The sequence below is a fragment of the Etheostoma cragini genome, chromosome 3 (genome assembly GCF_013103735.1).
Source record: "Etheostoma cragini isolate CJK2018 chromosome 3, CSU_Ecrag_1.0, whole genome shotgun sequence".
NCBI lineage: Eukaryota > Metazoa > Chordata > Actinopteri > Perciformes > Percidae > Etheostoma > Etheostoma cragini.
Window position 1 is genome coordinate 13,511,128 of NC_048409.1, and position 17,868 is coordinate 13,528,995.

At 39.0% G+C, this 17,868-nt stretch overlaps 1 protein-coding gene across 2 annotated transcripts in view; it reads left to right on the plus strand.

Moving 5' to 3' along the window:
- The first annotated feature begins 871 nt into the window (after positions 1–871).
- grik4 (glutamate receptor, ionotropic, kainate 4) overlaps positions 872–17,868 on the plus strand; it is a 288,509-nt gene continuing 271,512 nt past the window's right edge. For both annotated transcript variants that reach the window (XM_034867139.1, XM_034867140.1), the window contains exon 1: positions 872–1,706. The gene's annotated coding sequence lies outside the window, so the exon portion shown is untranslated. The remainder of the gene's footprint in view (positions 1,707–17,868) is intronic.

Here is a 17,868-nt window from a genome sequence, read left to right on the forward strand (position 1 = left end):
TGTTTGGTGTTTAACAAGACATTTAAGTCTGAAATATTTGAAAGTAAAATATTAAACAAAATAAAGAAGACATTTAAGTCCACTGTTACATGTTAATCTTCTGCGTGCACACAATTCTGCTGCACAATCCCCCCCCCCCTCGCCAGTCCGACGCCCCTGCTGGTGGCCACTCTGAAGTCTTGATCAGTGCAGGAAACCAACCAACTTAACCACCAACCATTCAAAGGGCAAGATGGAGCAGCAGTAGCCTATGATCCTGTTGTTGACCCACTGAATTGAATGAGAGATCTTGACTTCTGTAGAAGTGCAAGCCAAGGCTGCGGGCTTTGTTGATTGGTGGCGATGTCAGAAACTGTTCTCTAGGGGGTGGATTGTACTTTTCACCTGCTCAGGAGGGACAACACCTTGTTGCTGCTCTTCCTGTGTCCTCCAAATGTTGCTACTGCATTCCCAGAGGACTGAAGATACAAGACAAAACATGTTTCCCTGACCTGGGGCAGGCTGTCGTAAACAGGCAGGAATGCATTAAAGCCTATTTATAGCAAGTTGCATCAGAGTGATGTGCTTTATATTATTCTAAGAAATAATTGCTCCTTGCACATTTCTTTTGGAGATTGAATTCCCTCGTGATAAAGGCTATGATCTCACTGGCTTACTCCACTGCTGAACCTTCCAGTACACAGTCATAATAAAAAAAAAACGGACTTATTCTCCTTAATATGTCCCTTTCCGTCAGATGAGCTGTTCCGTTGCTGGCTACTTTCACATGTTGAAGAAACGCAGCTCTGACAAGCTCCGGAGTTTTGGACGCTTTTATAAATGCATCATGAGTCCTGAGCGTCTTCCTTTTCAAGTCTGGTCAGCCAGGGTGTGAGGAAGGCTCCACAAATAAAAATCCCCTCTGACTGTGAGTGTGTGCGCGCAAGAAAAAAGGGACGAGACTTCGCCTGCACCTCAATCTGCTCTGCATCTTTCCACTGGACCGCAGTGGATACAGCCGACTGTGCGGGACTAAATCCACAACCCAAGATGTAAAAAAGGGTGTTTCTTTGGTTTGTGTTTTTACAAAAGCGTGTTTCACACGTCCGTAATTTGTTTGAAGGAGAACAGGACAAAGCGAAATCTCTGGCTGTTTTTTTTTTTTCTTTGCGCTCTTCTCTCATCGCGTTATTGGGATGCAGGATGCGCAGCATCACCGGCATCGCTGGAATAAGCCTAATATTCTTCCAGTTCAGTAAGCCTATCACATTTCAAGGCAACGTAAGTGGTGAAGACTAACCAGGAAAAATAAAACTCTCCGGTGCTGTGAAAATGACTGATTTTCTCCAGAGGATAAAGTGAGGATGGGGTATTTTTTTCAACTATTTGGGATGAGGATGTTTTTTTATTCACCGGGCGCGCTAATGCCCCATAAAACAGGAAATGATTTGGTCATCTAAAGACAAAATAGAGCTGGACTGCTGCCGATGTTATCGGTTACTCTGCACATCTGCCTAGTGAGTCTCGGCGTGTGGAGGGAGCCACGGAACAACATCCAGAGAACTATACGGGGGGGTGGGGGGGGGATGGATTGAGTTACATTGCAATTACGCTTTACTTGCAAAACGACATATTTCTGCGGCCAGCGGACACTCACACCAAACCTAAGTCAAACTAACAGAGAATCTATTTCAAAACTGGACAGAAGGGTGCACACAGATAAGCAGGTAAGACAAGTTTTAAAGTCAAAATACGCAATGCATTTAAGAGCATATTATGGAAACCTGTCTGTTTAAAGGCTGTAATGCCAATTTCATAAAGGCTGCGCCAGTCACTGACTAAACCTCCTTATAGTGATATTAGGTTAAAATGCTTCATGGTGCAGCAGAAGTTGAGACATTGATTATCCATCATATGCTCGTCAATGAATGTTTTAACATTCTGGCTCCATAACACCCGCTCAGCCACATTTTTTTGGTTGTGTGTGCCAGATGCGTTGGTAAAGTCCAGCTGTAGCCTAATTGTTGCATGCTGGGCTGAATGGGAAAAAAAATGGTCCTCGTGCAGCAGATATTGGAGACCACGTCATTAATTGGTAGGGGGCAGAGGCCGAGGACGTAGTCGTGACAGATGATAGGGCGAAAGGGTTTCATTTAAGTGGAGTGATACAGATCAAGCGTAAATTCATTAAGGAGATGATCGATTGCCGGTGTGGTAAAATGTTGATTTAACTCTCCCCAGAGACTTTGGACTAGAGAGTTTTACTTTTTTACCATCTTGACTTTTACTTTTTAATGTATGTATTAAAAGTATACTGTATATTTAAGTATGTATATATGTCAAAAGGAAACAAACGGATCGTGATGTTGTACTGAAATATAATAAGAGAGAATGGTTGGGGAAACACATGCGCTCATGTTTGGCACCACCTTGTGGTTCCATGTAGTGTCTGTTGTTGGCTCCACTCGTGGCATCCACAGGTTTTTTGTTTTTGCTGTGGATGCCAAAACTAACAAACCCCCTTTTTTGTTTATCGTCTCAAAGAATTGATAGTGTGAAGTGATGGTGGGGTAAATAGCAATGTGGGTATGCTTTGGACCCCCATGCAATAAATGGTTATAACCTTTATTCATCATTCTCTATTTCAGAGCTGTTCATACTGTTCTTATTGTAACATAATACTATTTATTCCAGCATCCTTTGCATTATGTCCCGTAATGAAAATAACAATAATCATAATTATAATTTACTCCTGCATACTTTGCACTCTTTATTTCACTATTGCCTCAACCTGTCTATATTGTTTCTGTTTATAGTGTGTATACATGGTCTGTTTTGTTGCTTGTTTTGTATGAGTGAGCAAGTGTGAGTGAGCAATGATGTTCCAAAGCAAAAATCCTCATATGTGTCCTCATACGTGGCAAATACAGCTTATTGTTAACTTTAAATCAGCAGATGCATTTTCACCAAATGCTTCGGTCTTTTAAAGACTGCATATAGTACAACTTGACGGTTTGATTATTTCATTGATTACCGACAATAAATTAAAACTTTCCAAATAGAAATGTGTGATGTTTTTGTTTTCCTCTACAGTCCTGGTCAAAGGCTCTTCACACTATTTGATAATAATTTGTCTTTTCTCGTGTACTTTAAAAAAAAAAAAATCAGTACTTTGCTTATTTTCCATTTTTCAGCAAAATATTTTGACTTTATTGGCAACGGCATGGTAACCACCTGTTTTGGACACTGGTGCCAGCTGATGCTAGCATTTCTGCAAGCTCATGTACTCTGTGTTGATCCTAAAATGAATAAATGCTGCATCCATAAACACAAACTGCTTTGCTGGCTGTCCCATATTTGCTCTACAGAATCAATATCATGTTCATAAGTTTATCTGCATCTTGACCATCCAGTTTCACACAGTAGGCTATTTGCTGCCAAAGGCCCCCCCGGAATACTTAAAGTTTGACAGCTCATTAACTGGGAATGGTGGTAATCTTAAATTGGCTACAGCCTACTGGCTATATGTCCGGCAAATCTAGTTTTAGCTCATTCTAGTTTGTTCTAGCAGAGAGTAAGCTTTGAAAGCCAACACTACCAGCATGTGAAGATTTATCATTAGGAAAATCAAATTAAGAATAATTCCATGTTGTTGAAAACTCATTTATAGAAATTAAAGATTTGTGCTGCCAGATGGTTAAATAAACTATTAAAGATGACAACTTTAAATGCAACTCCATCACTCCTCTGTATATAAAAGCAGCGTCTAGTGTACATATTGTTATTACTCTTATTGTTATATTCCTATTATAGTATATTCTTTTCAATTTCTATTGAATCAGTTTGTCTTGGGTTTGCATTTGAGCTGCTGTTTTGCCCATGGGATCCAAAGTATCTTATCTTTTGACAATGGACCAAACTCAATAAATGGATAAAGTCTGGAAAAAGCTATTAAACTGAACTGGAGTTAAGATCATTTTATCAAGCTGCTATTTCCTATGTGAACTTTTGACCCCCACGTATGTGAGTCCACTTTATCTTTCATGTAGTAGGCTAGCTAACATGGAGTAATCACACATTCTGAAATGTATCAAGAGCACTTCAGTCAGGGCTGTAGTACTCGAGTCTGGTCTTGGACTCGAGTACTACAGCCCCACTTCAGTCATCATATCATTGAATTAGTAATAATAATAATAATTAAAATTTTTACTTTTATTGATCCCCAGTGGGAAAATTACAATTTACACTCTGTTAGTAATGAGGCTGATAATAAATAGAAAATGTAAAGTCACTAAGGTTTGTGATAAAAGTGAATTGATGCAGGTCAGGTTCATAATGAGGACATGAGCAAGACTAATTTGTGGGGTCTACTGTTTTCTTTATCTTCCAGCCCATATTTCCTTTTTTCCCAAGGTTTATTGAACACACCACCATAGATTAGAAATTAGGGTCTAACCTCACTCGTGCAACTTTAGGAAGAAAAACGACAGTCTGCTGAAACCACCAAAGTGTGCTCAAGGTATGCTAGCTAGTTTTCTGCTTCTGTTGAAGAATAATTAAACAAATATGGCTAATTTCCGCTTAATTTTGTGATAGCCTACATTTCGTGTCTGTAACGTTACCTGCTAGACTCAAAATTCAGCTTGTTACCAGTTGTTTAGGATCATAAACTAACGCTACAAAACTAGCTAAAGGTTACAATGTCCGTTAGTGGCACCATTTTATGCATTGATGAGTAGCCTAACTTACATTTGCTACATTCCAATCAGTAGGCTAAATTAAGCATTTTTCTCAAAGGTCAGTAACCAACAGCACAAATACATTGTAAACCCCTTCTATCCAGCTGCAACAAGAGTTATTGGGCTGAATTTATAACGTCAAGCTAATGCTAGTTAGCTTTATTATTTACCAGCGTTTACCGTGGACCTTGAATTGTCTTCATTTTCGGGAACCTGTCGTATCCCTCGGGTTCCTACTCAGTCTGTGGCCATATCCGGAATAATTTACTGAATTGATTCAGAAATACATGTTTATCACAGGAAAATAAGGTAAGGCCATTGATTTGTAGGTAGAAAAAAAATGTAACTTTTTCTTCTTGTAAAAATTTGAAAGGGGTCAATTTGACCCGTATACAATTGCTAATTGTGACTAGCTAGATAACGAGGCTGCATTTAATTAGCTACCAATCAGTAACCTGAACTGTTCATGAATTCTCTGTGGACTGGAAGAGTCAATAGCCATTCAGTGCTGGTTTCCCATCCATCAGAAGAAACCCCTCATGGTTTCCTCTACAGATGAGCATTGACGTGATTGCTGTAGCCTATGATTTCAATGTTGTTTCATATTCTTATTATGTACCCAAGATCTTTCTTGTTGTCAGTGCTTTGGTTGTTTTCAAAAAAAAGAAGAAAAAGAAAGAAAGAAAGAAAGCCATAGGTTTAATACAAATCTTAATTAGCCTTCAGAGGTAACAAAAAAAGAAGATAATAAAACCAAAGTCTGGTTTACATTTTGTACAACCTTTTCATCTGCAAGTGCCTTCATCATTTCAAATTATAATTGTAAAAAGAAATGGTATTAGCTGTCTAAGGTTAGAAACAGAATGAATAAACTAACTTGTAATGACTTATAATGAATAAATGGATTTATTATTATTATTATAATAGCAGTAGTAGTAGTTGCAGTTATTAAAGTCAAAGTAGCAGAGATTGGCCAGCTTTTCTGAAGGATATCATTTATTTTCTTGGTCAAACTGATGTTTAATGCAATGAACTATGACTTTCTGCAGACATGTAGTGCCTTCAATCCTCTTTAAATGCATTAAATTAATGTTACTTTTAACAAATCACCAACCCAAAACAGATGTTAGAAAATGTTTAATTTGCTTTTAATAGAGTACAGTAGAAGATTGGAAGGAGCAGCAGCTCCCAATGTTTGACGCCACCTGGTTCAGCATCAGGACAGCACACACAGGGCTAGGCCAAGTCCCAGACCAGCAGCAGATCTGTTCTCAAACCAGATGGGGGCTCAGTTACCAGAGAAGTGGCCTACAGGTAAATTCTCTGTCACAGATGTGACAGAGAATGTCACAGAGTGTCAGGCTATTCCTATTTTGGATTTGTATGCCAAATACCAGATTTCTATTTTTCGCGGCACTATTAAGACTTTATTGCTCGTTTTTTGTTCTGCATTTGGTGAAGGTGCACATTTTAGTAGATTACCCAATGCCATTTGGTGCAACATTTATTTTTTTGTGTCCTGCAACCTGTTTGTGAATTTCCTGGCTATATTTCTGAGGGTGGAGTGCTGTTGCTCACTTCACTCACTGGCTGCTTTTTGTTTGTTTGTGCGCTCCAGAGTTCACTCATTTCCAATGATGTGTGTTGAAACCGGGCATTGTAGGCAGCTGGCGTACAGTACCTTAAGCATTGGTTGCCAATTAGGTTCAACCAAGGGCCAGTTTTTTAGCTCATCGGCCAATGTTGGTTTATGGTTGCAGTGGAGACACAGATATGTTTTATTTTTTTAATTCCTTTTGTTTAAAAGTGAGTATTTTAATTCACTTGGTACTAGCCCACATATGTTCTAGCTCGGGTGTACAGTCACTTATGGCGGTTTCCCACTGCATGGTATCTACTCGACAAGCCTCGACTATACTTGCCTTTTTTGGTTTTCCATTACAAAAACAAGTCCCGTGGACCTGCTATCAGGGACTTTTTTTAGTACTACCTCAGTCGAGGTTCCAAGCGAGCTAAGGCGAGCCCAAAAGGTGACGTGAAAACCTGCAGACTGCTGGTTGGTCGGATCACTGCGTTGTTAGCAGACAGGAGTGTGGAGTGTGTGTCCAGAACAAATGGACATTTAAAAAACAAATCTAGCCAGACACCGACAGATTATCTACTCTCTGCACTATTCTCACATATCAACTGTTCAATATTAAGGGCTGTTAGGGGCTTTATGTCGTTTCCAATATTGCACACTGTTACTTAAAAAAAACAAGACAAGTAATCATAGAAAAGTTTTTATTTAGCTTTTCAAGTAGCGCATCTAACCCTCCCGGACATCCCGGTCTTCTTCCTCTGCACCCTGTGACAGTGTCCCCACTGGCTCTGCCGTCCCAGATGCATCCCAGTCGTTGTCATAAATCTCTCCATGACTCTCATAAAGATTATACAAAGCCCAGCAGGTCACAACCGGAGATCTCACCGGTCGGACGTTGCCCACCAGACGGTCTGCGGCGGCGGTTTTGCAAAGCGTGACTGCTCTGAAACACACACAGTACACAGCAAACATGTTGGTGTGCAATCATGGTTGCTAAAGTTCATGTACTTTATATAACGCTAGCGTATAGCGTTAGTAAATACTGACCGGGGCCCCTAACACATGCAAATGTTACCAGCAGTGGAAAAACGCCAATAGTATGCATGGATTTCAGCTTGCTCAAGGGCCAGATTTGCTGAGGTCTAGACTACAATCAACAAATTGGAAGAGGAGCAGGCTTGATTTCCTGTAAACCTTAATATTTTATATTGTCCTAATATATTCGGTCTAAAATGCCTCTATTTAATATATTAATTGTGATTTAAGATGGTACACAACATTTTATAATGATGAATACTTATAATTATGGTAATTAAAGCGCTCATATTATGCTCATTTTCAGGTTCGTATTTGTATTTTGAGTTTTGTTCAAGAATAGGTTTACATGGTTTCATTTTAAACACCATATTTTTACTGCACATTGCTGAAAAGTAAAAGTGAACACCTCATTTGCAGTCAGGAGCCTGGTATTTATCGTCATCCACAAATCTGACCCCCAGTTCTGTAAGAAATTACTATGATTGGATGAAAGAAAGGTCAGAAAGATGAAGCGGTTATTACATCTGACGAGAGATTTAACTCTCGTTGCAGCTTAATTTGGGGTATGTGTTGTCTCCTGGTATCCTCCAGCATCACACTCTGGTCGGTCAGAGTCACCATGTTCCATTTTGAATCCATTAGATTGCCCTTCTTAGCCGGCACTTTGAATTGTCTGCTTTAGTAGGAAATACAGCCTGTGTTTTTTCTTCCTTTGGAGAAACATCCATTAAATATATCTCAATTGTACAAGGTTATTATTAGAAGTAATTTCAATCAAATGCACTGAACTAATTATGGCAGTTTGGCAAAGTCACTTAAACACTTAGCGAGTGGATGCTTTATCAAGCACAATTATTAATAACATATGTTAAACAAAATTAGGCAACAGTATGTATGTGCATCTTATGTAGTAAGAATCAGGGTTTCCCCGAGTGTATTGCAAGCCTGGTGGCCCCCCGGGCCTAAGTTGCCCTTCCTATTTTTTTTTTGTGTTCATATTATGCTCATTTTCAGTTTTATAATTGTATTTAGAAGTTGTACCAGAGGTTTACGTGGTTTCATTTTTGAAAAACACCATATTTTTGTTGTACTGCACATTGCTGCAGCTCTTCTTTTCACCCTGTGTGTTGAGCTCTCTGTTTTGGCAACAGAGTGAGGCATCTCACTTCTGTTCCCTTTCTGTTGGGTGTCACACATGTACAGTACCAACTGTAGGTCAGCACTACCAGTCAGAGCAGAGTATGACGGCCTGCCGCACTAGCAGCTAGGCGAGCATTATCTCATGTGTTACAAAGTGATGCACGTTTGTCATGGAAGTAAAGGCAGGACTACAATAGAGCTGTTTTTGTTTTCTGACGGAGATGGTAAGACCCTTTGGGGTGGACTTTGGGCTTTTTCTCTTTGTAAACCTATAACATGCACAAAAAAGATATATAACACGGTAAAGGAAAAAGCCCAAATACATGATAGAAGCACTTTAAGATGTTTTTTAAAATACAGTTAAAGTGGGGCGGCTCGGATGCAAAACCCAGAAATATTTTTGAATCTCCAGTAAGCTTTTAGCACTGCCTTCATGTAGGGCCCTATGGAATCTGTTTTATAGCTTTTTTAAACTTTGCAATTCCGTCCATGATTCAGTTATCCCAGAAACTCTTGGGCCCTACATAATTGCTGCCATCACTCTGTGACTGGCCCCAACCGGGCCCTTGTTGCAAAAAAATAAGAAACTTGCAACATGGCTAAACTACTTTTTCTGACTTATTTTCTCCTGTGGTCACTTATGGGTTTTCTACAGGTCATATCCTCTCAGTAGATGTTAAAATCTTTTTTCTTTACTATAATAATATTGGTTTCATAGCTTTGCACTGTTTCTTTGGCATGGATGCCAGAGAACATGAGTGAATACACTGGCCTCATCTCAGGGTTTGTGTGACATTAACTTCTGAGGTCTTAGCTGATTGTGTTGAAGGTTAATTATCATCAGCTGCTCTCTGCCTCACAGTGAGGGACAGAGTGACACCCAGTTGTCCTTAACTAAGTCTCTTCTCCTGTGGGTTGGAAAGAACAGGGGCACTGTCATGCTCTGCATCTGTCCCACTTCATTTAACCATCCATCACTGCAGCATTCTCACACTCAGGACTTAATTTCTCACACACAAGCGGTGTTCCAAACCGTTCCATACCACTGAAATAGTACACTATATAATGTGTTTGCCATTTTGTAATGCTGTTCAAATTCACAGCGCTCATCTTCCAGTATATAGTCCTCTGTAAAATACCCACCTAACATTGCTAATTTGACAAGGGGAAAATGGACCAGGCTTTTATTCATAAACATTAGAAATTGAAGAACATAGTATATACAATCTTTCCCTATCCCTCTGAGTGCTCTGCTTGTTTCAGGGACGTGTTGTTAGTATCTTTGTAAGTTCAGCTTCATTACGCCTGGTTTCCCTGTCACACAAATAACCATACCATCTTTACCATCTTTGTGTCAGTAACTACTGACGCAAAGATGGTTGTAAAATTTCAGTACAGTGTCCAAAATCTTGTTTGGTCATTTTCTATTTAGTTTACATGAGTGAACAGTTTTAAATACACCAATAGTGTGCATTAAATATATTTTTTTAAATTTCAGGCTTTCTTTCCCCCTGTTTCCTGAGCAGGCTGTATGTTTTCTTCCTTGCCTCCATAGGTCATGTTTAACATATTTATTGTGCTAATATAGCTGGTGGAGTCGTTTGCTCAAGGTTACATTAACCGTGTCCTTCACATGATAAACACAACATTCTAATAGCACTCAGGTACAGGTATCTCTCCACTCACACTGCATCACTGGACAGCCTCCCAAGGTTGAGTGTTAGGCCATATCTTTGGGGAGCTCCAGTAAAGTGCTGGCGGGCGTAGATCCGCAGATATTTTCTACTTCTACTACACTATCATATATCCATTGCTAAATTTTTGCCAGAGATGAGGCCTTCAAATAGCTGACTGGCTTTGCAGAGAAACCAGGGAGACCAACACCAATAAGCAAAACACCCAACCTATTTCAACTGCTGAAAAGATCTGAGATGTAGGCAGCGATTCAGAGGTCTGGAACCAGACTAGCTTTATCTTGCAATACACTTTATTTTAAAGTAAGTTTTTACCTTTAATTGCCTTTGAAATACACTCAACGTTCTAAAGACTTACTTTGCCTGTAAGTGAGCCAACTTTAAGAGAAAAGGTCATGTTAGAGGTGGCTAATTGATGATATTGTTGATCTTTGGCAGTTAACCCGTTAGACAAAGACAGCTCACCAATCCAAATCATGCTCCCAAAGTTGATTTGTACGTACAAATTCTAAGTATTTCTCATGTCAAAGAAACCATGTAGAGTGGGGGTGTTTTGGATGTTGTTTTCAGCTCTCTGGAGCTCTGTGCCGTGCCGTTGCCTGGAAAGGCAGCCACCGTTACACAATATCCTTTGTTTTAGTTTCATGAAATGTCCCCAAATTCACGAATATGTAGGATATTACTACAAAACTAAATTGAGTTCACTATTTCCATAACAATGCTATGTGTGTTCAGCAAAAATAAAACACAAAGAAAAAGAAATCCTCCTGCTGAGACACTGCAGGAAAGCCAAATTTACAGGGCTCAAAGTCAATTCATACTGGGTTACAAGCTGCAAGCATGCACTGCAGTATTCCTATGTGTGGTGGTGGTGCAGTAGACATGACACATGCCTTTAGTTTAGGAGAGTTGGGTTCAATTCCCATTGCAGTACATCAACCAACGTGTCCCTGATCAAGACATTTAACCTATAGTTGCTCCAGAGGTGTGTGCCCTCTGGTTATAGCAAAGGAATTTTTTTTTGGATAAAAGCATCAGCTAATTGATTTTTGATGGAATTTTTAAACAGGAGAAGCAAGAAAGAGCTGTGACTCTTTAAATGATGCGTCTCACAACTAAAGGTGTAAAAATTGGCTAAAAATGACCTTCAAATGATCCCACTAAAAACCACGTAGGTTTGAACTAGGGCTGGAATGATTCTTTTCATTGTCAATTAATCTATTAGTTGTTTGGTTTATAAAATGTCAGAAAATTGTGAAAAAATGTTGATCTGTGTTTTCCAAGGCCCAAGATGACATCCTTAAATGATAAAATAAAAAAGATATTCATTTGACTGTCATTGAGGAATAAAAAAAAAGAGAAAATATTTAAGTTCAAGGAATCAGAGAATTTTTACTTTTATTTTCGGAAAGAATGACACAAACTTATTAATCGATTGTCAAAATAGTTATATAATATAATTTGATAGTTGACAACAAATTGATTCATCTTTGTCGCTCTAGAGGGCTGCAAGATATGAGGATAGTATCTTATTATTATTTTGACTAATATTGCGATATGATACACAATATTGAAGGGAATGATATTTTTTTATTAATTATTTAAATTTTCATTGAAAAATTTTAAAATTAAAAAAATATAATATTTTGGGGATAGGATTTGTAAGCAGGGACGTTTCCGCAGCACCACAATACTGTTTCAGTTAGGAATTGTTTACATATTTTGCCTTAACAAATATTGTGCCGCCCAGCAATTGGGATTTTTCACTAGGCCATATTGCAATTTTGATAAAATTGGGGTTATTGTGCAGCCCTAGTTTTCACTGTGATTTTTTTCTTCTTTTTCACTGAGTTTTAAGTTCAGTAAATGCAACATCTTTCCAAAAGTCAAAGAGGAATTGTGTTAAAACTCCTGATTTCAATACTGGCTAAAATAATTGTGATTATGATTTTTTTTTCCATAAACGAACTACCCTACTGGTGACATCATCACAAAACTATTTTCATAAGGCTTAGTGGTTGTCGGTTGCAGCAAGGGAGAGAAATGTCCAGTTATAGCACACATGTATGTTTCAAGGAAATAGTCATCAATTGTAAGTCAGTCTCTTTATTGTAGTAGTAGTTTATTGTTCTGTTTTCATCCAATGGGAAGACTGCTAGAACATCAGGTCTAAGAGTAAATAAAAAGTCCACTCAGAAGAGAAAAGTAATGGGTGGAAAGCCAAATAGAGTGTTTTGCCTCTATTTTGAATAAATGCCATGGTGAGCAAACATGATATTAGGTCTGCAAGGGCCATTTGCAATGTGCTGACAAGAAAAGTGAAGTAAGATTCATGGTCTCATTGTGTTCTTGATCAATTGATGGATTGGACATGGGAGCCCACCTCCCCAAAGTTGTGAAGGTTAACCAGCTATCAAACATCTATCTTTTAGTCTTTGAAGCCTGCAGACAACAACTAGCAACAATGCTATGTAAAGACATGCTATTAACCTGGATGCTGGTGTTCTTAAGTGGACATATGACAACCTAACAGTACACACAAGACAAATCCTTTCTTTAGATACACTATGGCAGTTTTTAAAATGTAACAGAAGGAGGAGAGTTACTACAGGGGCCCCATTCTCACAACATAGATCCTTGGAGATAAGAGCTGAAGAGCCTGCACAGAGATGTTGTTTTGCAGAATTTGTCTTCTTTTGTCACATGACATATTTGAGGCCCAGTTGCAAGCACAGCAAGGACCAGTACCAGGTCTCGGCCTGGACGTTGAGAATCACTGACCTACAGTTTGTATGCAAATCCTCTTGGGCTTTTTTCATTTCTCATTTTTCATTTGACAGCATGCCTGTGAATGTGTGCAGAGTGTGCCTTTGGGAGTGGTTCATCTGACTGTCTAAGATGATCCATATCCACCACGCTACTTGTCAACTGTTTAGACAGTGATAAACGAGATTTAGAGTATGTGCAAGGCAGGCTGCCATAGATAAAGCACCTGCACTGATTGTGACCTACCTGCGGTCAAAAAAAAGAGAACCTAGATGGACACACCGTAGAGATATGAATTTATGCAAATATGCAGTGAAGTAGTGCCACTGACTCTCAGGGTAATTCTCAACCCCAAGAAAGCAAAGAATGGACTTGTGTTCTTGGGTAAAACGTTCTTCCCAGTTGTTTTTTTGTTTTTGGAAGACTGAACTTGCAGAGTCACGAATACACAGCACGTTGTGGATTGTTTGAAACGGTGCATTCTTGCTGGTGTTACGCAATACCCGCAACACAGAGGTCGCCTGCAGTGTTCCAAAATAACAGCCAGAAATAAAAACGACAACAATACAACCATTTTAGAAACAAAAAATGAATTAATATCACTATTAAGTAGTTTCAAAAAATAAAACCTATTGAGCTATGAATTTCTTTCTTTATGACCAATGTTTGTGTCCTTTTATAAGATAACACTGCTTAAACTATTTACTATTTATTTCAACAGCTCATAGTGAAATAACACAAAGAAAACATCAATGAGGGAAGACTGTTAAATAAAACACTGCTTGACAACATTTTCTCCAACTGCTCTTTGTTTGTGGAGCTTTTGAACTCCTAGGAAAATTTTCAATTTGCTAAAAATGTTTGTAAGACCTATGCCTAAGTTTGGTGTCTACACAGTGGATTTCCCCTAAAAGGTTCTCAAATGGGAATTTAGTGATGAAACAGCTGCAAACCCAATCCTCTCTTGAATGCCAAAATAAATGTTGGGATACCGGGGCTGTCAAGTTCATACAAGCTACTAACCGATGCATCCTTGGTAAAATGGGCATGTCGAGGATATTACCGCTAGCTGTTCTTTTGAGAAATGCGAATTGTGTATTGGGTCAAAACTTTGGTCCCAAAAGATGACATTTCAAGGACAAAACTACAGACAAGAACGCAGATTGAGAAAGGCCCTTAGTCTCTTTTGGAAGGCCCTTTGTGTGTCTTACTTGTGCCAAGGACAAGATGACCCCCCAAAGTCCTGACTGTGCACAGGTCGCGCACACAACACATAACCATTTGCATATTGCAAAAGAGCTCTCCCAAACACTGTTTGATCAAATACCTGTCCATAAAGTCCCTTGCAGCTATATCATTTTTCTCTTTTTTGTTTTTCTCTTTTCTGAGCACCTGACATTTGATGGCTGGCCCTTTTGAAAGTTTCCTCGCGGGAGAGGAGGGGCTGGCTAGACGTTACCTTTGATCTCATAGTAGCGTGAAAACGTCTTAACTTTTTTTGCCTAGGTAAAGGGAAAGTAAAATTTAGGAAGATAAAAAAACAAGCTTTTATGTGACTCACAAATTCTATAAAGTTTTCACAATACACAGTATTCTGACAAATGATTCCAGAAGATTATTTACCCCGGACAACGGACCTGTGTCTGTTGGTTTAAAGATACTTATAGGCACATGGCAAGCTAGCATTTCTTCATTATAAGGATAATATTAGTACTTTTCAATAATCATGAAAAGAGCCAGGAAGTGATTAAGCTGTCTTAACAAGTTAAATCAGGTAAAATAATTATTTGGCAACCAATGTTTTCATGAGCTAAACTTAATGAAAAATGTTGGCAAACAAATTCAGTCAGTTGTCCTGGCTGTCTGGAGTGCCAGTGTCACTTACACTTGGCCAGAAATAATTTTGTCGAGAGAGAAACACCACTCTGTATTATCTTGAAAAAGAAAAGTCTCTTTCTAGATTAACTTTGTTTTATTGCACTCTCTCCTTAGTCTCCTTCTCATGTCCACTTAGTGGCATGCGATATACAAATGATGGGACGTATTGATTGTTTTCTTCGAGGGTAAACTAAAGCTGCATGGTGCCTTGAGTCAGGCAGTTGGCAGCCATTTATTCATGCAGCCTCACAAATCCTTTAAGGTCACTGTACATCAGGGTGGATTTTAAAGACGGCCAGTGTAATGGACTCTGAATTGGCCTCAGTCTCAAGCTCAAACATAAGGAAAGGAGAGATGTGTAATTTCCCTTTGCAATATGTTGACACAGATAAATGGTCCCCTTGCTGTAGCCTCGCCCTCATTATTATGCCATGAGGGGAGGTTAGATTTTCACCGCTTCAAATCAATAATACATTAAAGTTGGAAACTAATAAAGGAAATGCAAGTGAACTGGACAAATGTTGCTCACTTTTTTCTGAGGGTAATCAACCATGATGAACCTCTAATTTCACAGATGGCTTGAATGGCAAGGGATTTATTTTTGTGATAAATACAATGTAGTATCATTTGCATGATGGAGCTCTGTATCACACTGTCTCCCAAGAGGCTGCATTTTGACCACACTTGATATTAAGGAAGTGTAATTTCATGTGCATAAGGAAAACCTTTACATAGCTTTTATCCAGCACTAGCCTGGCTGCACGACACTTGTTGCTATAGCAGCCAGTCCTCACCTACCTACTTTGTGTCATGAATTTATTCTGTTGGAGATAGACAGCAGAACCTCTTTTTATTATTAGACTCTAATGGCTTCACTATAAAAAATAAACCAACTCAGTAGCAATAGTACAGGCTGTGAATGGTCAGCCACTGTGAAATCAGACAATTTTTAAAGAACCTGCAGCAAGTCACAGCATACAGATAACCCCTTTCCAGATTTACCACAAAAAACAGGTAGTACAAAACACCACGGGCTCGTTGCACAAAACCAGGATAAGGAAATAAGCCGGAATATTCAAGTTATCCTGGATGGATTTAGCTTTGACTTGGTTGCACAAAAGCAGGTTAAATTAAACCCAGTCAAGTAACCATGGAGATTTTTTCTTTGCGGCTAGCCAGCTCTAGAGATCCGAATTAAACTTGTTATTCTGTACAGTTATTCTGTTGTCTTCTGAATGTGTTCTGCTTAACATGCATTTCTTGTTACTATTGTTGTCACGAGTTTGATTTAAAACCTACTATAGCAGTTGTTTAGATGGTTAGAAATGGTTGCACTGGCACCCAGATGTGGAGTGGAAATCGGGACAGTCGGGACTTTTCCCGGTGGGCCGGTAGTGTTTGAAGGCCGCAAGGCCCGCTCTGATAATAGTTATACATTTCAAGTTCTTAGCAACACCATCCAGCTGCCTGGTGCCTGCCGGCGGACCGGTACGTTGCTTCAGTGTCCACTCTCTCTGTAAAAATGTAGATGAGCAGCGCGGCTTCCGTGGTCTTTAGCTTCACCTTTATACAGGACGCTCCGGAGATTAAATAGGAAAATGCAGCTATAATCCCAGAGGACATAAATGGCAGACTGGTCAGAGACCAATACATTTATGATATAATTTTGTTGTTGCTTGTCCATCTCTAATAAAGGATAGTTTGTTACTCCTTAATATGTAGGCCTACCGTTTTATATTCGGTATTATAGCTTACTTTGGTTTCACAAACTTCTCAATTAGTCTCACATCTTTGGACCAATAACTTGGCCTATAGTTGTATATAGTGTAATGTACATTCATCACACAGGGAACACCACAATGCGTCTTAATGTTTTCCTTTTGGTGCTGTCACTTGTCAGCTTAGAGCTTGGGAGAAGAAAAAAACTAACCTAAATAATACATTGTTTTACATATACATGTAATATGTATGCTTACAGCATGTATTGAAGTCACTTAATTATTTTGCTAGGCAAACGTGCAACCGATTTAGCCGCGATGAGCGGATCACACTAAGTCAAGCTGCGCTTTTTCAGTTATCCTGAATATCTTAATTCTACTTTCGTGCAACAGGCCCCAGTATAACCAAACTGCTAGCATGGCAACGTTTTGGGACGTGTTTGGAACTGGACTTTATTGTTGTCCATAAAAAAGCAGTGAAGAAAGTGAGTTAGGGAAATGGAGAGTACTTAGGGTAAGGAGTAGAAAAAAGTAATTAAGTTTTAACAGTCTTTCAGGCCAGGTTACAAAAAGTATGGATGAACAAAAAATGGGTGACAAATTAAAGGAAAGATCTGAACAAATGAGTAGAGAAATGAAACAAGTGCAGAGGCTGTTATACAGGGTACGATGGGTCACCAAGCTGTTTGATGCTGATGATAATATGAGTGTTATGTTGTGGCCCTTACAGTCAACAGATCTAAACCAATTAATCATTTGTGGCAGATTTTGGACCAGTAGCCAATGTAAGACGGCACGCTCCATTACCATCATTAAAGCTTTAGTATTTTTTTTTATGTTAATGAACGGGCGACAGAAACTACGCTCTTTTGCTTTAAAACATAAAATAAGGGCATAACTGTTAAAGATGCTTTAAGTGATGCCACGCATGTTTTAGGCTACAACATTTGTTGTCACATACAGCAAAAATCTCCTCACTATCCGCGAGCTGCCTGTCCCCGGGACACACTGTGAAAAAAGCGGTCTCCGTAGACAGCCCAGGGTCTACAAACAGCAACAAATACAAAATTTGTTTATTTAACCTTTATTTAACCAGGAAGTCCCTTGAGATTGAAATCTCTTTTCCGAGGGAGACCTGGCCAAGACGGCACACCAGTTACAATAAACAGAAAAACAGCATAGACAAAATCTCACATAGAGGAAAAGAACAGGTCACATGGGGCAGTTACATTTTTGAATTACATGACTTTTTAACATGGCCTAAATTCATTTAATGGGACTAGTTCATTTAGATGGAGCAAGTTTTGCAAATTATTCCAAGACCATTGAGCAAA